Source organism: Pseudorasbora parva, chromosome 18, assembly GCF_024679245.1.
Source record: "Pseudorasbora parva isolate DD20220531a chromosome 18, ASM2467924v1, whole genome shotgun sequence".
Taxonomy (NCBI): Eukaryota; Metazoa; Chordata; class Actinopteri; order Cypriniformes; family Gobionidae; genus Pseudorasbora; species Pseudorasbora parva.
Genome location: NC_090189.1, coordinates 13,515,947 through 13,538,238, shown reverse-complemented (window position 1 = coordinate 13,538,238; position 22,292 = coordinate 13,515,947). Strand labels below are relative to the sequence as shown.

General features: G+C 39.9%; 1 long non-coding RNA gene across 2 annotated transcripts; it reads left to right on the top strand.

Annotated features, from left to right (window-relative positions):
* The first annotated feature begins 2,711 nt into the window (after positions 1–2,711).
* On the top strand, positions 2,712–21,659 carry LOC137046812 (uncharacterized). 2 transcript variants are annotated; one of them, XR_010899082.1, is made up of 5 exons: positions 2,712–3,068; positions 6,206–6,295; positions 13,021–13,201; positions 16,974–17,148; positions 19,967–21,659. It is a non-coding gene; the product is annotated as an uncharacterized lncRNA (long non-coding RNA). The 2 variants fall into 2 exon arrangements; XR_010899081.1 differs by lacking the exons at positions 2,712–3,068; positions 6,206–6,295 and having other exon boundaries at positions 11,538–13,201.
* Positions 21,660–22,292: the final 633 nt, after the last annotated feature.

The following is a 22,292-nucleotide window of genomic DNA, read 5'->3' as shown; positions in this document are numbered from 1 at the left end:
ATTGTGTATATTAAATAAACCAATTAATAGATTATATAAAATCATGTGAAAATATAAAACATATCAACACAGTATAGTACAATGGTACAAATGAACTTAAAGGCTTAGTTCACCCAAAAATGTAAATTCTGTCATTAATTACTCACCCTCATGCCGTTCCGAAACAGTCATTTAATTTGTGTTCATCTTCAGAACACAAATTAAGAAATTTTGATGACATCTGAGAGCATTTTCATGGCCCAGAAAGGTAGTAAAAATATTGTTAAAATAGTTAATGTTACCATAGTGGTTTAAACCTTAATTTTATGAAGCTATAAGAATACAAAATTATTTTTGTTTGGTTTTTGTGCTCAAAGTTCTCGTCGCTTCGTAAAATTAAGGTTGAACCACTAGTCACATGGATGATTTTAGCGATGTCTTTCCAAACTATTCGGATAATTAAACAGATGTCCATGCAGGGGTCAGAACGCCCTCGTATTTCATCAAACATATCTTCATTTGTCTTCCAAAGAAACCGGTTTTGGAACTGCATGAGGGTGAGTAAGCCTATTTATATGACAGAATTTTCATTTTTGGGTGAACTAACCCTTTAATACAAGTTGAACTATGTGTATTTTTGATCAGAACATGAGGATGTGATTCCATCAAATATCTGTCAAGGTACAACTGTGGAAACCCAACTCAGATGCTCTCTCAAGTGTACCAGAGAATGTCGATTTACCTTTATTAGATGATAATTCTGATTATATGCAAGATGGACACATTTCTACCATAGCTCTCCTTTGAGAGAACCTAGCGATCAGGTATTTTTAATCTCATCTGAAATGAGCAGTGTTGGGGGCATTAAAATGCATTCAATGTAACATGCATTATGTAATCAGATTACTTTTTAAAATATTATGAGTAAAGTAATGCTTTAAAAGTAATGTGCATTACATAATCCGATTACATTTTGATCTAACAAGTAATGAATTACAAGCAACATGCACTAATTAATCTGATTACTTTTTAATATTACGAGTAAAGTAATACATTACAAATCACATACATTATGTAATCACATTACTTTATTAGATGTTAATGAAAATTACATTATAATAACACAAACACATTTATTTACAGTCAAAATATGTTTCTGCAGATGAAGCATCTTCAAAAACAACAGTCAAAGTATTATTATGAATAATAGCTGAAATATAGATATAGATGCATGGTGTCCACTATACTGGACATGATTAAAAGAATCAGAATTCTAAAGTACTTGGAAAGTGTAACTGTGATATTACTCACTAGATATTATTAGCTTGATGCTACAACATTTTCTTTTACCTGCGAGTCTCAGGATAGAAGATATGGATGGATATTTTGGAGCAACGTGGTATTTCTGACATATACAATGACATACGACTTGCACTATAGGGTCCACTGTAGAGGTTGATGTGCAACTATGCCATCAACACCCATGCATATGGAAGAAAATGCTTTTTGAATAGCTGTCCACTGTAGTGACATCTATGCATGAAATAGTTCATTTGCATTTTTGTTAAAAAAAAAAATACACATGCAAATCTCATATTTGCATGTTTAAATTTGCTCAGTCCAATCGAGTCACACCTTCCCCAAAATTATAATTTGCTGCATGTTAAACAAAACTACCATTTGACAACCCTGCTTAAGTCTAATATTAAGAACTACCAAGTTATTAAAGTATTTTTATCTTCTGGTCACGTCTTGTCTTGCCTAGGGCACCAGGTGAACCTGGAGAGCCAGTGCTGGCCCCTAAAAAAAGGGGGCATAATGCCTCAGGATAAAACTAAGTCCCGCCCAGCATTATCTTGCATTGAATATTTCTCTTTGAAGTGTAGCCTACATATCAGAAGTAACATAGTATTTAACAGCATGGACGTTTACTTGAAGGGATAGTTCACCTAAAAATTATATTTCTATCATCATTTACTCCGCTTCATGGGCAACACATAGTTGTTTTGTAGAATCTCTTAGATCTAAATCAAAGGTATAATGGTTAATATAAGCAATTTTATTGTGAATGAGCATTTGCGTTTTCAACGTGAGGTATCCAGTGATTTGGATAACGTGCTTCTTCAAAAATGTTGCCGCTAACCAGGTCACTAACTGTGTTTTAGAGCGGGTTTACTTTGCCTGTCAATGACGCCTCCCCGACATTGATTTGCACTCACGGCCTGCGCAGAAGACACACACTCATATCGATTAGCTGTCTGTATTCCATTCCTCAGAAATCAATGCTGTTTGTGGCTTTGCCTGTCTACAATGATATAGTTTTTTAGTAAAGCGATTGGGATTAAAGACAGCATTCTACTACTGTTTGAAGGTAGGCTAAACGCGTCGTGGGAGGGTCATTTTTAACAAAGTGGGCGGAGTCTGCGTTTTTTAATAAGGTGTCATCGCGTTCGTCACTGACAAATAGTTTTGTTTTTGCACGGCTGTTGTTTATACCAGCAGAAGCTCAATGACTCATGATGACACATTGTGAATAAGCGCACTTGTGCCCAAAAACAACAAACAACGCGGCTGTTCTCATTTAGACCCAATTGAAGCGCTCGTTCCACCGGTTGGTGATGGAATGACCTGTTAGACGAAATCTGTTCAACATTTACTGCAACTGTGGAATCATATCTTTTGCATCTGCTATAAATGGATTTTTTTTTTTTTTGCTGTGGAACTGTATAAATTCTCCTCTAAGTTCAAGGTATCTGGATGCGTAAAGGTTGCGTGGAGAAATATATATTATAGTGTTTGCTATGGTTGTCCTAGGCAGTTACATGAAGCTCCTTTAGGGGGCAGTGCAGCCTCACATTGATTGCCTTTAGATAGCATTGTGGACCTCAGCCCAGATGTGATCAACTAGAAGAAAAAAAAAAACAAGTGCACCTACTCTGAGCTACAAGGACGACACAAACCTGGCAGAGCCCCCCTGCACTCCCTCCTGCCCTGCCTTATGCCCACCTGCGTGCCCATCTGCAGAAGAGCCCCGCCAGTTGTTCTGTTTTTGTGCCAGGGTGAATCAAGCCCACCGGCTTCACTCCCAGGTGTGTGTATCTGGCTATACCCACCCCCACCAACCCTCTAGAGCATACCACTAGTCTTCATGGGACGAGGAACCAGTGATCAAATGTCTAAAAGTCCACTTGCTGTATTGTAGTTTATAAAAAGGAATGAAACCCGATTGTGTGCTGGTTGGTCCAACTGCATTTTGGCTTCAAACCTGAGTTTGTATGTTGTCAGAGAAGCAGAGTTGGGGTTTTGAGAGATTGCAATGACAACTGCTGTTAAATACCACCCAAAACTAAATGGCTTTCATATCAAGTCCATAAATATAAGTCAACATGAAATCAAAATTGACCCTTAAAGCAAAAGTATTTAATGAAATGAAAATGAATCTATTTTTATAATTATTAGACTTCTCTAATAATTTTGTCACTTAAAGTCTGCCCCTTTCTTTCAACAACCACTGAATTGAGTGTTTTTCTTTTTAATATTTAATTTGACTCTGATGTACATCTCAATATGGAAGAAGAAATCGGTCACTACTTCTTTTTTATCGCAACATCTCTCTCTTCAGAATATGTCAGTTACAGGAAAAAAAGTTGGTTGTGATATCCGTTTTATAGCGACTTAATTAAGTGTTTTGGTCCCATACGTTTGTGCCACAGAGTTAGAAGTGCCAGTGTGTGCTGAAACAACAGCTTAAAGGCACAGCATGTAAGTTTATAGAGGTTGCTTATTTAAAAGAAAGGCGTAGCTTTACGCTTCAAATTAGTGTGGAATCATGGGAGTTGTAGTCTTGACTCTTCATCTCCACAGTCTATGGAAAGGAATGTTATAACGTTACTCTGTGCGCTTTGCTCGGGACTGATATGAGAGACTTTTTGCTCTTTCCTAGCCTGACGTGGTCATACTCAATTCTAGTCAGAATATGAGTCTGAAACTGCTCCATTGGGCTGTGATTATGAGGCGTGTTTTAACCGAACCAGGAAAGACATCAATTGGATAGACCAACAACCAATCAGAGCAACGAAGCGACGAATTGTCAAATGTCAACATAGTTCAACTGCACTGTGTTGCAAAGTCCGCGCTTTTTCCCCTGCGGGTTGTTTTCTATGTCCGCGGGTTGAAGCGACTATTATGTGATATATAGACTCATGAGTGCGAATTTTAGCAGGCAACCTTGCCAAAATAACAGACATTTTACCCCCCAAACTCCATTTTTTTCCCCGGAGAACCCCCCGAGAAAATATTGTTTAGGGCTAGTAGTTTGCGGGTTTTTTTGTAAAAACTTGCCAACCCTGTCTGCACGCGCGCTGAAATCAGGCTGGAATACACGATCTTTGCCGGTGTTGTAAAAAAAAAAAAAAAAAGTATGATACACAGAATACTTACCCAACATGATCATCATTTCTGAGAGAAATTGTGAAGGTGAATGCATATACGAACAAGCTCTCCGTTTAGGATTCGAAAAAATATAATCCAAGCCCCTTTGATGACGTGCATGATTACGGTACTGTTGATCATCTGTCCGTCATCGTCTAAAGCCCGCCCTGATGATTTCATTGGTCTGAACAGTTTCTGTTCGGGGATAATTACTCCTCTATGGAGTGAGGCCAGACTGAACTTCCCGACCTAAACATTTTGTGGGCGGGGCTAAATTCGGCTGGCATCCAGGCTAGCACTTTCCAGTAATCTAGATCAATATTAGAATTTCATAAAAAACAGGGTGACTAAATGACTGTTACTAAATGACATGCAATTCATTTAAAAAAAAAAATGTATTATTGAGAAAGCTCTTTCTTATTATGCTATGCTAGTCTATAATGTTGTCTCTGAGGCATGATAAAACGTTACTTGTGGTGAATCAATAAAACAAGCAATTCAATCAATAAGACTACCTGTATTGCGCTGTATAACAATTTTTCTTTTTTCTTCTTCTGTTGCTTGCCTGAAATACATACATACATTAATTGACAGGCAACGCATGGCCCATAACACTAAAGGTGCACTATGTAGGATTTTTGCAGTAAAATATCCATAAACCACCCGGCCATTGTTAAGGGTTGTTCAGTTGAGTTCTTACAATATCCCAAATGTTTCTAACTATTTGTAAAATGTGAGAAAATTGGTAGTTTAACCAAGGAGCCGGGACGTCTGAGGGAGTCACCTGTCAATTGCATCATATCTGCGTCTATCCGGTTTTATTTGGCAGAAACGCTTTACTCTTAGCAGTGTGAACAAGTGTCACAGCAGCCGCTGAGTGAACGCAGAGAGTAACTTCATAACATCATTTCAAACACGCTTAAATATATCTGATATGATCTGCGTTACCTCATACTCATGACCAGAAAAGGGGAAATGGTGCAGGTGATAGTGTCCTGCCATAATGAAAGTCCCGCTGCTCGCCAGCCGCTTGTTGCGTAACAATTGCTCCAGCGGCCTTGCTCAGCTTCTCAACACTCGGCCCTGCTCTGCTTCATACTACAGTAACATTAATAACCGCATTCATGAACATGATTTCTGCCTGAGTCCTATCCCGATTCTGTTCCACCGGCTGTGAGGTGAAAACCACATGTCCCAAGATTCTGCGTTCAAACGTGGCATCATCAAGCTACGGCTTTGTTTGAATAGGCACCCTCTATCAGATGGAAAAGTTAGCATTGTTCTAATGGTTTTTGGATATTTTAATCTTAAAATCTTACATATTGTGCCTTTAAACCAGGTGTAGGTGGTTAGCTTGTCTTACAGCTAGCCTAAAAGTGCCCAAAAACCGTCTAAAACACGACTTATAAAAGCAGACCAGTCCTGTCTCAGACCAGCCTAGAGACAGCTGCTAACCCACCCCAGGATGGGTTTTTTTCATCAGGGGAATTGTGGAAACCTCCAAATTGTGGCAATATTTTTTTTTTGTTCATTTCAAAATCAATGAACATTCGGTTGTGCATAGCAAATAAAAGAAATGAACAGCCGTGAATGATATCCTTAAGCTAATGAAAATTGAGCATCACAATCTAAAAAGCTCATCTGGTGGAATAGTACATTAAATGATAACTTCTGTGTGGAGACACTTTAGAGCACCTGTGGCCCTGCAAAACCATTTCCATACATGCACTCTTTCTGAAATACTAATGAGTGGTTAAAAGCATGCTTTTAATAGATTTCTTTTCTTGCTTCACAGTTAAAGATGAAGATTCCCCGTGGCAGACACGCCACATTCAGCATCTTTACATAGCCACACGTTTCCTGAGTGATGACGCATATGTGAAAGGTAAACTTAAGTTCTGGTAAAGGGTTGATGATTTAATGAGTTGTGCATCGATCTAACTTCATTTAGTTTCGAATTTTTAATCAATAGTCATGGCCGGAGAGAGATAATAAAAGATGGGGTTAATTAATGAGACTGGTAATGGGCAGGATCTCCACAGTGGATCATTCAGGTTTGAGAACCCAGCTGTTCTGATGGACGAGCACGCTAAGCTTTGATACTAAGGAATGGAAGGAGGGGATTACTGCTGGAAACAGGACCTTGGCCGCTCTGAGTGCTACTTGACCTTGAGTAATGTCATACTTTATGAACTGTGCCGAAGTGAAACCCTGGTTCACCAACTGCGATGCCTCTCAAAATCAGTGTCTGATAAAAATGAGGAGATTGAGAAAAATTAGCTGTAATTTCTGAAGCTGAAACTTTCAAAATGTCATAATTGGGTGCTTATTGAATGTGACATTGATTAGCCAAGGGAGCAATGGAGAGAGATGACGGACTGTTTCATTAATTATACAATTTTATGACATTCAGAATTACACTGATGTAAAAGTGGAATCTATTTGATCGAATGGATAACATTTTCTTTTTATTTTTGATGGTGGCTTATAAATCATTCAAGTAAATGTACCTTTTTATTCATTTGTAGGTAGATGCAGATGGTGGGGTGGGGAGCATTTAATTTCTCATAACAACCAGAGGCACAGATCTACCGATGCAATTTAATTAAGTCTGGCCATGTGCTTAATTAAGGCATAGCTCACCCAGAACTTGAAATTTTATCATCATTTACTTGCCCTCGCATTGTACTAAACCAGTGGTTCTCAAACCTGTCCTGCGAACCCCTCACCACTGCACATTTTGTATGTCTCCCTCATCAGATACACGTCTTACCCTGCATCTTAATTCGCATACTATCCATACTAAATAGTACTCAAAAATAGAATTAGTGTGACCCAAATCGTAGTATTTTAAAAAGAGTATTCCAAAGATACTCGGATGGTTTACTATTTCCGGTCAGAATTCAAAGTGCGGATCGATACGCACTCTTACGGCTAATATTACCCACAGCCCATTGCGAGTTTGGACGAGGATTTGTATAGGACTACAAACGCGGATAAAAAGCGTTAAAAACTACAAACATGACGGATGTGCGAGTCCGACAGTTAAGTAGAGAGGTTTAGATAAAGGTGACCAACTATCAGTATTTAACCTGACAAAAATATATTTATTCAGTGTTGTCCAAATTATATTTTGCCTGCAGCAGCATTGTACTACAAGTAGGCGAATTGGGACGCAGCATTACAGTCTCTACTAATGAGCTGATGATTTAAATCACGTGTGTTAGATGAGAGAGACATTCAATCTGCTCAGTGGTGAGGGTCCCCAGGACAGGTTTGAGAACCACTGTACTAAATCAGTGTTTCCCAACCACGATCCTGGAGGCACACCAAGGCTGCGTCCGAAAACCTAGGCAGCTGACTCGTTGCCTCGCTGCCTCATCAGACAATGACTTGTAAGGCAGCGTTTTGTGCATGAAGGCATCTCATGAAACTAATTTCGGACAGACTTCTAAGGCAGTGTAACAGTTTAATGATCTACAGCAAAATAGAGAGAGCTCTGGTGAAAACTAAACACATACTTAATTACTACAGTAGTGATTTCTCGCTAGAAATGACATCAGAAGTGTAATCTGTTGGTAAAAATCGTACATTTACACACAAACTGACCCGCAAACGCAACTTCTAGACGCTATTTTTTCCCCGCCAGCTCAACTGTCACTGAATGGAAAGCACAGGATTGTGGGATATCAAAGGCAGTGAAGGACACATGTACGCTGCCTTCAAAAATCGATCAGATGAAGGTATCTCAGGAGACAGGAAGTGAAGCTAACATTAGATTCGGACGCAGCATTTTCCAGGTTTCGGACGCAGCCCAACAGTGTACGGTTCGCATGTGTCCCAAATCAAACACACCTGATTCAAATGATCATCTTATTAGTGGAGACTCAAAGACCTGGGGTGCTTCCCAATTCTTATTTGTGCATCCTCGTTTCCTTTCCTAGCTTCCTTTCCTCGCTCCTTAGCTCCGCCCCTTCAGGATGCGAGGGAAGGACGTGAGGAAAAGATGCTCGGGCGGAGGAATTGAATCAAGTGAAAGGATATATCCTCACTCCCTTTAACGTCACTTTAAAGCTGCGTCAGTTAATGATGACTCTGCACCGCTGGATTTAGTCGGGATTCTTGAACCTTAGAGAACTATTTATATTATGAGCTTCAGCCTCCACAAAATACCACATTTTACCATATTTTAATTAATATTACCAGTTATTATTAACGACGAATTCCAGTTATTAACTGCTTTTTATTCATTGTATAGTATTGGTTTCTATTTGTTTCTCTATTTGTTTCTTTCATTTTCTTGTGCTTTGATATAATTCTGCAATTATCAGTTGTTATTTGACAAACATTTGTGTCTTGTACATGTAAACATAATAATAATGATGAATAAACTGTGGCACGATATGAAGGTGGAGGAGAATTAATGCGTGCATCATGTTTAGTCGATAAAACACTTCCGCAAAGGATCCACCTGTGTATCCTCGCTCATGACTCCTCAGGAAGCCTCCTCACTCCTCGATCCTCGCCTCCTCGCGGTGCAATTTGACAATTGATATCTCCTATAAGATGGCTGAGCTCCATCGGTTTCCGGGTCATAGGATGGAGGACGGAGGAGCGAGGAAACGAGGAGGGATATTGAGAAGCACCCCTGAAATAAGTGTGGTAGATAAAGGAGACATCCAAAATGTGCAGTGTTGGTATGGCTCCATGATTGTGGTTGGGATACACTTTACTAAACTAAAAGATTTTCTCTAGATCGGGGTGGCAAACCTCGGTCCTAGAGAGTCTCAGTCCTGCAGAATTTAGCTCCAACCCTGATCAAACTCACCTGCCTGTAGCTTTCTAATAATTCTCCAGACCTTAATTGTTCAGGTGTATTTGGTTAGGGTTGAAACATGGAGCACTGTGGCTCTCCAGTGCTGCGTTCCACTCCACTATTAGAAATGCACTTGCGAACTTCCCTAAGCGAATCCCCGCCGCCATTTTGAAGTGCGCTCCACTTTGTGAAGTGGACAAGGGAAGTTTATATGGACAGACCCTTGCTCCCTCGATTTAGAGTCTACTTCATATGTACACTTCAGGCAGCTTTATATACCACAATGCAACACGACTGTGACATCACCGCATATCGCGTTTTATTTACCCCACCACAAACAACTCCATGATATTTTAACTATTTAAAAAAACATTTAAAACAAACCAAACACACCTATATGTAAACACCTATATACATATAGAGTGCTGAATTAAACAATTTTGTAAAGGAAAAATAAATACATAATAAATACACAGGCTTATCAAGGGCTTAGAGCGTTCCAGTTCAGTCCATTGCAAAGGTTACGCCAGTAGTGGGCACTTGTGCAACGTAAGCAATGACGCACATCAGAGTGAACGAGACGGAGGGAAGTTAGCGAGTGAAGGGCATAATAAAAACGACCTGGAAAGCAGCACAGGACTGTTGTTCGCCACCCCTGCTCTAGATCTTTAAGGGTACAACATACTCCGCAAGAACAGAGAAAAAAGTTCTTGCAGCTTGTTTTTGACACATCGCCTGAGCAGAACTTTTTTTCTTGACGGTGTCCGAAAACTATTGTGTGATTGGGCATACATTTAAAGTGGGCGTGGTTAATTCGGAGAAACACAGATCCTGCTTTTCTCATTAAGTATGGAATGCACTGGCCAGAATGAACTTTGTTCTTGTTCTTGCCACCTCGAGAAAACGAACAAATTTCTTTGTCTTGCTCTGCAAAAACAAAGAAATTTGTTATGGCTAATACGTTCCTCTGCATTAACCACGCCCACTTTAAATTCTCTAAGTTCTCGGAAACCCGCAAGAAAAAAGTTCCGCTCAGGGGAGAACAAGTTGCGAGAACTCCCAAACCAGGACTGTGAAAACAAAATTTTGTTCTCGCAGCCCGGGGAGCGAGACATTTTTTCTCTGTTCTTGCGGAGTATGTTGTAGCCTTTAGAAGGATGTTCATGCTGTCCCAGAGGCTGCCAGACTCAGTACAGTAACTCAGGTACATATGACTTGTGCTTAATTTCCCATGTTTGTGTGAGGAAAATATTCCCAGTGGGTTATGAAATACATAAGAACCAATGATGTTTGGGCAGCATTGCCATATTTAAATATACACACACTTGAAGGAGATTTTAGAGCTGAGGCAGAGAAGGTTACTAGTGAATTGCTTTCTACTTAAAGGTTTAGTTCACTAGAAAACAAAAATACGGTGTCATTTACTCGTCGTTCCAAACCCATATGACTTTAGTTCTTCATATGAAGTGTGTGTTTGTTTTTATTAGAAGACTTGGTTGAAGCTGCTTAATTCATATGAAGTCATTTTATAATCTCTTTATAAACATATTTAAACAAAGTTTTGATGGATTGGACTGGTAATGTAGTGAAATCTCTGGGCGTTTTTTTTAATCGATGTGAGAGTAAATTATGATATGACAAATTAAACTTTTATCCCTTTCATTTTTGTTTTGTGTTCCACAGGAGGAAAGCACAATGAGGGTTTGTAAAATATATATATATACATTTAGGTGAACTGCCTGTTTTAAATAAGCTGTCAATTCCAGAACTGTTCATCCTGATGATTCACTACCCTATTTCTGTGTTTGATATGGTTAGACTTGTAACATCGCAGGGCTGCTGAAACCGCTCCTGGATGAAGGTTTCCCGCCTTCGCAAGAGTGACCTCCCATCTGCCGAGTCGTGTCTGAGGGGAACTTGTCTGTCCTTGCTGGGTAACAAATGACCCTGACACACCAGAGACTCTGGGCTCGCACCTGCTTAACTTTTCACCCGTCTGTCTCCCATCGTGCCAGACTGACAAAGCTCAGGGCCCAGTGGGCTCCAGACGATACCTTTCGGACCGAGTGGTGTGCTAGCAGGCAAGAGGGGCTTACTCAGGCTTTGGCAGCATCTGTCAGCTCTGGGGTTGGTACAGCCCTTAGGGGGATGATAGACTTGCTTATAAATAACCCTGAAATGAATTAAAAGAGATAAAGAGGCTCCTGTTGCCGAGGAGACGGAGAGCTCTCAGCTTTGGCTGGAGGGCACAACGGGGGTGTCGGGACAGGGCGATAGGGTCGGGAGGGAGCGGGAGGTATAATTGAAACATTGCGCCGTGGCAGAGTGGCCTTTGGTGTGATTGATACCATTTTAGAATACTCCTGTTCGCTCGGGCTCTGGGGGATTTACCTGAGGTAGAGAAGGGAAAGGGGATGCTTAGGTGGCTCATCTGGGTTTGGCAGAAAATTGGTGCCATCCATCAAGAACCAGATTTAACGAACGCTGAAACCGGGCCGCCCGGCAAAGGATTCTTATTTAAGGCAGTGAACCAGGAAACGTGCAAGGGGCATGGACTGGTGCTGGTCTATCAATCAGCTAGTCAGCTCCTTTATTCAACAAGCGAGCGACAGCCCCTGAGGCCAGCGCATGGGGTTCCGGCTTGTTGGCCTTGCAACACTCTCCCTGAAGGGAAGTGGTGAGAAGTGAATGCGAAAGAGAGGTAGAGAGAGTTTTGGGGTGGGGGACAAGAAGAGGAGAGGCATCAGGGCTTGGCCGTGTCCCCTGATGAGCTAGCATGCTTCATCTTTCTTGCGCGTGGACCTGGAACTGCGGCTTGATGGGATTTTCAGCACTTTGGCCTCCATGCCTCGCTGGCGAGCGGTCGGGGCCCTAAGGCCAGACGCCCGAGCTCTGCAGCAAGGCAAAGATGCCCTCACCGGCTCTTTTAACATTGCGCCACCTTTGCTTGCACTTGCAAAAGAAAATCCAGAGTCTAGGATTTAATAGCTACGCAAGAGTGAGAAATGAAATGCAACTTCACATTTTCTGTGCTTGTAGAATGCCAAAGCATTGCAGTTATCCTGGGTCTCAAACTCAAAGTACCCATGGATTTCTAGCCAGCATCCATCAGAGTCCAGTTGAACAGATACACATATTTTTACAACCATGAAGTTTAACTATTAAGTTTTTGGTGCATGTGTTCAGTAGATATTTGAGGTTCCTTGCAGATTCAGATTTTTTTTTTTTTAGAGCCTTTCCCTTTACACCTGCTCTGGATCTGGCTCCGTACCATGATACAACACCCTCTTTTCACAATCCAGTCAATTCTTAGGTTTACTTTAAGACACCAACTTTAGAAGTAATACCACTGCAACTGAAAAGTCATCGCGTGTTTAGCAATACACATTCATTTGATGTACAGTTTTGATTAATGTCTAGTTTAGGATGGTGTTGATGAAACCCATTCTACAGGATGAATTGCAGACCGATGCTAAGAGGGCACCTGCACACCTTGTGGCACGGGGCAGAAAATGGACCAGTTCTATTTTCTTCCCTATCTTTGTCCCTGGTTCCCTCTTCTTCCTTCATTCCATGAGAAGGTTACATTTTTTTCTTCTATTTATCTATTGTATAGATTTTTCCACCATCTTCTGTTCAGATAAAATGCCGCCCACTAAGAAACCGTGAAGTAAACATCGTTTCATAGCTTAGCCTGAAAGGCAGGAAGGAGGAGGAGAGCGAGTAGAGACAGAGAGGGCGGTGCACTCGCAGACACACAAAATCAATGCTGATCAATGTTTTATATCACCAAGATGCTGCTCCTCTCGACCTGCTCCAACTAGAAAAAACACCTCCCAATCACCTCTCCTACAAGAGGGCGTCTAGTGCCTCTGGTGTTTTACCCAGAGTTCAATAACCTACCCCACCCTCAATCAAGAGTGAAAAAAGAGGACAATAAGGAGAAGCTGAGGACACTCAACAGGCATGTTAAAGGTTTGTCAAAGTTACCAATACTAAATGCATACAATGTCAGTGAATCACATACGTCAATATATTCTGATAAAAGCCATTAAAACAATGATGTGTGCAGATGGATAAGGCATTGAACAGACATTACAAATGATGACTAAAGACATCTTTATTGTTGGTACTTTTTCCTTTCTGTATAAACATTAGGCTCTGACTGCCCTAGGATCCACAGCAATCCGTATGGCATTTGAGTGAATCGGTCCAAGGTTGGACCAATTTTTTTCTTTGATTGATAAAAAATATTAAAATGGGTGAAAGTAATTATCTCACTGACCCCAAACTTTCAACGATATTCGCTTGAGTAAACTGTTGGAGGAGTCCACTAATGTGCACATTTTGATGCTGGAAGTTTTTCCAAAATCTTTTTTTACTTTTTGTTTTCTAACTCTCACAAGATGTCGTCTGAGCTCCTAACACTTATTTTGTGATTGATTACAAAAAACTCATGGTAATATTCCAAAAAAATACTTTCACATGTAGAAGATGCCTGGGTGATTTGTCTTGTTCTGCAGCATCTTATTTCGTGAACAGTGCGGTTTTCAGATGCCGCATGAAGTTTTGTTTGGTTTAATTCTGTTGTGCTCTGTTTTTTAACGCAAGAAAATGTCTTAGTCGTGTTATGTGTGTGTATTCAATTGATAGCCCTACTAACAATATGAACTTTTATGGTATCTGCATTTTTAGACTATGCTGCTATTCCTTTCTGATTGTCCTTTGGTGAAGGAGTTTGGCCTTATCTGTTAACAAGTGCACACATGTGGTGAGGAGGGAGGGAATATGATTGGTTTTGGTGATACGGGAAAAAAAACATGTATTGCATTCACAGATAGAGTTGGAGTATCCAGTAAGGAATATTACAGACCAAAAAGATAAGGTGTAGCACAATTTGTGTAGCGCCGCGAGCTTCTCTGTTAACACCCATAAATAAATAAATAAACAAAAGATCCAAGATATCCCATGTAATTTTCTGCCCGCCTGTGTTAAAGAGATGGAGCGTGCGCCTTGTGTAAATGGCCCAATATACTACCAAGACACTAAAATTCAATACCATCTCCCCTCACACAGTAAACAGTATTTTTTAAAAGCATGACCAGCAAACACAGAGACAAGCAAATTTAATCCAGAGTTTTTTAACAGGTCTGAGTGGATCGATACCGCAATCCCTTAGACGCACAGAGCATTTCTAAAGCGACAACAACAGCAGGAAATAATGATACTTGGGGGGGAAAAAAAGGAGCAACTGTCAGAATAGAGGCTGGCACATCGGCGATGGTGTCTGTTCTCTCTAATTAATTTTCTCAGAAATGGAGACAAAGTGTGCCAGAGTTTTATTTCCAAGAAGCTAATGAGTTTCCTACAGAGCAAAGCTGAAGATAACCAGGAAGGGGGTTGCGGAGGGAGGGAACACATGCATACCATTTCAACTTAATGTGCTTCTCAAATGAATTTCCTATCAGCTCAACTTGTGCCATAATGGTGATTTTTATTGCTCCTGGAGCTTCAGCAGTGGTGAATTGTGCTGCGGATTATGCCTAGGAGATAAAAACCTCAGGTTGCTTGTGAAACAATGCAAATGGGGAAATGTGCGATCTCTCTCTGTGAGTACTGGTAAGTGCTGTTGCTGTTTGTAGTTATTCTGTCCAAAGTTTTAGAATGGCAAATATCTTATATATCTAAATAAATGTAACTTTTAAGTGAATAATGTTTTACATTTTGGGTTGTTCCTGAAAGCAATCATATGTCTACCACTTGGTTTGTAGCATAAGTTGTATGAATCACCTGATACTTTTATAGAGCTTTTGCATAAAATAAAAAATCACTGCGTTGTTAATACAGTCTTCAGAATTTCTTTACTTTTGTGTTCTACAGAAGTGTGTTTAGAACAGTGCAAGTGTGACTAAATAATGACAATTTTTGGGTGAACTATTCTTTAAGGAGCTTGTTTTACTTTTATTAATAATTAATAATTAACTTTTTAGTAATAATTCTCACCAGATCATGTCCAGATCACATGTTCACAGGGTTTTAAGACAGTTAATACTTTATTATTATTATCAAGAGTGATTTTTAGTGCGGTATGTTTTTAATATTTAATGTCATTTTTTTATTTTATTTAAAAAGTCCTTACAACAAATACAACCGTGAAGTTTAATTAATTTAGTATTTTAATACTGCCATTTTTCTTTATTAAACTTAAAAGAAATATGTGTTTTTACATATAACTGAGATTACGTTTTTTAAAATACAACTTTAAAGGTGCACTATGAAGTATTTTTGCAGTAAAATATCTAAAAACCACTAGGCCAGTGTTATATATTTTGTTCAGTTGAGTACCTACAATTTCCCAAATGTTTTAAACTTTTTGTTAATTGTGAGAAAATTGCTATTTTAACCAAGGACCGGGACTTTCAGCATTGTGTTTGAGGAAGTCGCATGTCAATTGTGTCATATCTGCGCTACCCTCGGTTTCGGGTTTTATTTGGCAGGAGCGCTTTAATCTTAGCAGTGTGAACAAGTGACCGCACGGAGTAACGTCATAACATCATTTTCAACACACTTGTATCTAATATGATAAACAGAGCTGCGTTTCCTCATAATCATAACCGGAAGAGCGGATCAGTGCGGGCGCCCGGCGACTCGTCCCGTCACGTCATAATAAAAGTCCCGGTATTTGTGAGGCGGGTATTTGTGTAACAATCTCTCCACAGCGGCCGTGCTCAGCTCCACAACACTTAGTCCTGCTCTGCTTCACACTACAGTAACGTTAATGCATGAACGTGATTTCTGCCCGAGTCCTATTTTCCTAAGACCACATGTCCCAAGATGCTGCGCTCCCACTTTGCGTCATCAAACTACGCATTTTTTTGAATAGGCGCCCTCCAGTGGACGGAAAGTTGCATAGTGCACCTTTAAGCAATTACAATTATTATAAATATTTGTAATCTTACTACTACTACTAATTATTTTTATATTTGAGTGAAATATGACCAGAATGAGTTCTTGACAGGTTTCCTGGATCAATGATTTGATGAGGCCTTAATAAGAACTCTGGAAACCAATAAAAACAAAAACATTCCACAGCTCTCACCAGATGTTGTCAGAGCTCCTATGTTTTTCATATTTAATTATATAACATAATAAACAGATGATGGTATTATTCCATGCACAAAATGGCTAGTGATTACATTGTTTCCATCTTAGTTACAGCCTCATGCAGTTCACTTCCACTTCCTGTGGAGAAACTTTCTGTAGCCAGACCTTGATTAATGTCTCGGGCTTTGCAGGCCAAACAAAGGTTCAGCAGCGCAGGGGATCGATGGGCAAGCCACAAAATAAAAGGCAACAGACTTAGCAATGACTTCAGCGCTGCATACTGAGTGAGCGTCTCTCAGCCCCATTCAACTGAGACGGCGCCCTCCGTGGGCATACGCTGATTTGATGAGCCCTTAATAAGAACTCTGGAAACACTCTGAGTTTAATGATCGAGTCACTCGTTCTGATGGCTAAGATTATGTGTTTTTATATTATTATTATATCTAATAAGACCGTGCTAGATCACGTTGTGACTGTAGCCTCTTTTCCATCTTTGCCAGTATGTGAAGGTAATTAAGTCAGAACATGGCTGTCTTGTCTGGAAACTGATTATTACAGGTTGGACAGTGGTACCCACCCCGTAATGTATGACGTGCCATCATGCATCCATCTGTCTGATTCTCTCCACCTTGTTTATTTTTAGGTAAACGCCAATGGGTAGGATTCGCATGCTGATGGAATGACGGTTGTCAGAGGGATTCAAACTAAAGATGAACCATGTGGGAGTTTCCTCCGAAGAGCCTGTGGATAAATCTCATTAGCATACGGGCTCTGTGGATGGCTGTAAATTTAACGAATGGCATGCTGGAGAGGATGAGGTTGGTTGAAAGCACAGGGTGAATAAACAAGCAGAAGCAACTCCATAGTGCCACTAAGACCCCACCTGCCCACATTAATCATTAGAATGGCACTCTGCCAGTTCTTGTGCCATCTCTAAGCCCCTAGAAACCATTAAAACATCTGGTCTAAATACAAAGTTTGGTCATACTTTTATATACATTGCCATCACCGAGGGCTCAGGGTTAGGCTGGTCTCGCAAAGCCAGACCTTTAGACTTACGGCAGAAGGTCTGGACTCTTTCGAAGATTTCATAGATCAGTGGCCGCCCAATAGGACGTTTTAAAGATCCCATTCTTTGCGATTCCATCTTTCAAACTTTAGTTAGTGTGTAATGTTGCTGTTAGAGCAGAAATAATACCTGTAAAATTATAAAGCTCAAAGTTCAATGCCAAGCGAGATATTTTATTTAACTGAAGTTCCCTTTCAAAGCCTGCAGCGAACAGCCGGTTTGGACTACAGCCCTGCACTTCCTGCTTTAATGACGCAACAAAAACCGTCTGTTGACGAACCCTCCGCCCACAAACACGCAAATTCGGGGGCGTTTTCCTTTTGCTCTCGCAGGTCGAGAATAGGAAGCGTTGTTTTTGTAGAGTGTGTTTGTCGCCATGCCATTGAAACGCTGTTATTTTCATCCCGGAGTTAAATCACCTTTGTTTGGCCTTCCCACGGACGCTGTACGTAGAGATCGTGCCTACAGTTCATGTTTAACTCGGTTCTGGAAAATTATAATCACAATTTAAAACTATGTGCAGCACATTTTGCTGAGGACTGCTTCCTCAATCTCAATCAGTTTAATGCCGGATTCGCAGAAAGATTATTCTTAAAAGATGACGCAGTTCCCTCTTTGTCTGGAGAAGGCGTTGTTCATGGTACACAACCGGTAAGTGTATTTAATTATTTAAGTTGGTCCGTTTAACAGTTTATGTAACTCATGACACAAAGTGCAACGGTGTTTAGCTTTGTTAACTAACGTTAGATGGTAATTGAAACTAATCCGAAAAAGTTTTTAGTATATAAAAGTGTGGTAATTCATTCAGACACCATCGATTGTTGGTGTTTGTAATGATCAGTTTAAACTACTGAATAGACAGCTTACCATTCTGAAACATCCAGCAAAAGTCTTTCCTGAGCAGGTTGTAATCGATCCTCTTCGATATTCTCCGGGTCTGATTCCCACTCAAATTGATAAGGCAATATAGACATTTTTGCAATAACATTGAGCGAGCATATCTACCCATTATGATAAGAGGCGGGACCTTTCTGGTACCTGCGCTAAGCTGCTGTCCAATCACAGCGCGGGAAGCGCTGGCCCAATCAGAACTCGTTATGTATTTTTGAAGGGGGGACTTCATACAAGGAAATCATCAAGCCGTTTTTAGGACAGAGGAAACAGCGCTGTACAGATAAGTAAATTGTGTGAAAAATACTGTGTTTTTTTACACGCGAAACATGAACTAATGTTATATTGCACACTGTAAACATAATCAAAGCTTCGAAAACACGCGAAGAATGGGACCTTTAACTGACATGTATGGCAACCAATCACAGTTAGTTTTTTTCACATCATGTTTAGGGGCAAAAAAAAAAGGCTATTGCGCATGTGCAATCCTAAACTCGCATCTCAGAACATTGCCTGTTTCTATAGCAAACAAAGCTTCTAACAGCAGCTGCATTGACATCATATTTTTTCTAATCAAAGATTGGCTATTTAATTTAGAAGGCGGGGCTTATTTGCTATATTGGGATTTACACTGTAATCGAAGTGCACCGTCTTCCTATTTAAAGTCATTGCTATAAGTAAAATTTCACCTTCATGTCTACTAACTTTTAGAGTGTTAGTAGAGTATAAGTAGACTGGTTGAGTAGGAGTGAGAATAAGTAGACATGTAGCTGCAAATTTACTTACTGTTTAGTCAGTGAATGTCTGTCGGTGGAGCATCACAATAAAGAGTTTAGCAGATATTAAGCAGACAATCTACTAACACTCGAATGAAAGTTAGTTGATATGTACACACAGAAAAAAATGGTGTCAAATTTGTACCTTTAGGGATACAACAGCTTGTCGCTGGGGCAGTACCCTTAAAAGGACATCTTTGTACCTTTTTTACTCCTAAAATTAGCATATTAGTATCTTTGAGTACAAATGCGTACCTTAAGGCACTACTATGAACCTTTTTGTGGTAAAAATGGTACACAGTTGTCCTTTTAAGGGTACTGCCCCAGCGACAAGCTGTTGTATCCCTAAAGGTACAAATTTGACACCCTTTTTTTCTGTGTACACTAGCAAAGTTATTTATAGTCAACAGAATGTTGTCCATCAAAATAAGTAAGTGTTATAATAAGTAATAAGTGTTACTGGCCACATATTAGATTAGGTGGGTAGATTCGATGAAAATCAAACAATCTGTTCTCTTAACCAATGTGTTGGATGCAGGAGAAATGGGCAGTAATAAAGATCTGTTTGACTTTGAACAATTTTGACAAACCACAAACTGGCGACAGGGTGTTGGGTGCCCAAGGCTCATTGAAGGGCAAAAAAAGGCTATCCCGTGATTCCCGTCTTGTCCGAGGCAAAAGAAGGTCTGTGGCACAAGTAACACTACATTTTAAGGATGATTATGGGAGGAATGTGTCACAACACAGTGCATCACACTAGGCGAAGCACAATCAGAGTGCCCGATGACCCCTTTCCACTGTCGAAAGCACCTACAATAAACACGCGAGTGTCCGAACTTGGACCTTGGAGCAATGGAAGTAGATAGCCGATCTGATGAGTGCTGTTTTCTGTTACATCAGGTGGAATGCCGTGTATGTGTGCGCTGTTTACCTGGGGAAGTGATGGCATCAGGATGCACTATGGGATGATGACAAGCCATTTTGGCTGGGAAAACCTGGGTTCGGTCATTCATGTGGACGTAAATTTGACATGTGCCACCTACCTTAACACTGTTGCAGACCAGTTATAAGAATGGTGTTCCCTGGTGGAAGGGATCTCGTTCAGCAGGGTATGCACCCTGCTACACTGCACACATTGTTCAGGAATGGTTTGAGGAACATGATGAAGAGTTTAAGGTGCCTGGTCTCCAATTTTGCAATATCTCAATCCAAGTGCGCATGTGTGGGACGTGCTGGACCAACAAGCTCGATCTATTGCGGCTCCACTTTTTTGTATTTCAGAATCAACAGCTACTTTCAAATTGCAATACTAGATCCAGACCCCAATGTTTTTAATGTTCTTAATGTCATCTATCCATTTAATGTTTTTTAAATGAAGTATTCTACTAATGTTATGGTTACATTGTTTGCACTTTATTTGACATCATATGCACTTACATGTACAGTGTATTTAAGAAAGTACTGTGTAGGTAACTATGGGTTAAGGTTAGGTTTAGGGGTTGGTTCAGGGCTAGTACATAGTTATCTTTTTACACAGTTATTACCCAATTACTATAATAAGTACATAATATGTACACAGGGACTGTAAAATAAAGTGCTACCATTATATTTAGTAATTGTTTGTCAGCTGAACTTTTTGTTATTGTTTGAAATGTTCTATTTAATTGCATTGAAAAGTTTTCACCACAATTAAGTTTATTGAAAGATAACTCTTTTGAGTACATTCTATGTAATTTGTGTTTGTTTTCAAGAGATCCTTTCCCCTTTCAATTTCCTGCTCTCTCCGAGGCCCCTGCTACACAATAAAAAACATCTGTTGCAGTTTGCTTTTGTTCACTCAACAAAATTAAAACTTCTTATTGAGTGAGGGAGAGAGCAGGATACACAAGTGGTCACAGTTGATAATGGAGGTTCTAGTTGGAGGCCAAGTAGGACTGCATTTGTTGTTGTATAAAGGGAAAAATGGAGAAAAAGCACTGTTCTGTTTCGCTGTACATCTCCTTAGAGATGAACGGCCTGCCAGGTTGCCCATGATGGCTTGGGCCAAGGTGCCATATTGTAGCAATTGGTCCTGCACACTGGTGGCTGTCACTTAGCTCTGCGTGTGTGACAGCCTGAGCTCTCTGTCTGTATGCCAGGCCTTTCTGCACACCCCACCCCCTATCCATCTGCTTTCGGACCCTCTGAGATGGCACCTTGCACCCAGAGGCTTATCTCGCTATGGTTTCCACGACTGCATTATATATCGAACAAACTGCTCCAAGCTCAAATCCTCTCCTGTTGTGCCACATTTCCCATGTTACGTTGAACAGAATCCATCTCACCCTTCTTTTCCTGAACGTTTTCCACATGTAGTTCTCATGAAGACCAGCCTAAGGGGTCGAGGTTTGGCTGATGAGGTGGTCCTTGCTGGTTGATGCAATAACCACACCATCTGGGGGGCAAGCAGTATTATTCTCCATGACAGCCGTTAAAATGTATTATTGCTAACATTTCATGTTATGTGTCATAGCGCGTGTTTTTCACCAAAGTCGGTATAGTTTAAAAATGTGGGATCCAAAACAATGTACGGACAAAAACATTTGAAACGTAAATCGAGTAAATTATGACAGATTTTGCATTTTTGGGTGACTTATGAAATGTACTTGTACTATCCTTATGAAATATATATGAAGTATACTTCGTTAATTTTAGTAAGTCAATTTAAGTTCAAGTATATTTTAAGTATACTTTATGTAGTAAGTAGGCTATACTTATGCAATTTACTAGATGAATACTTGTAAGTGTACTGTTTTAATACTACGTGGGACTTAATTAGTCCACATTGTAAAAAATAAAAAAAAATAAAAAATAAAATAAAAAAATAGATGTTGTCTTGACTTAAAAAATTAAGTGTATGTGCTGCCTTAATATTTTAAGTTTAGTCAACTCAATTATCCAAGTTGTAATTTAGTGTAACTTCACATTTCAAGTTGACTAAACTTAACAATTTTAAAGCAACAATTTTAAATGCCTTAAACAATTTTAAGGCATTTTTTTACAATGTACTTTTTGTGTATAAAAGTATACTTTTAAGTATACTTTAAGTGTAACAGTAGTAAATATAGGCCAAACATACTTAAAGGGGTACTTCAGCGCTGGGAAGATGAATCTGTATTTAAACTGGGTCTTTACCGTAGTAGAAATGTGAAATTATTTTTGAATTTGGTGCTGTCTAGACTGAGAA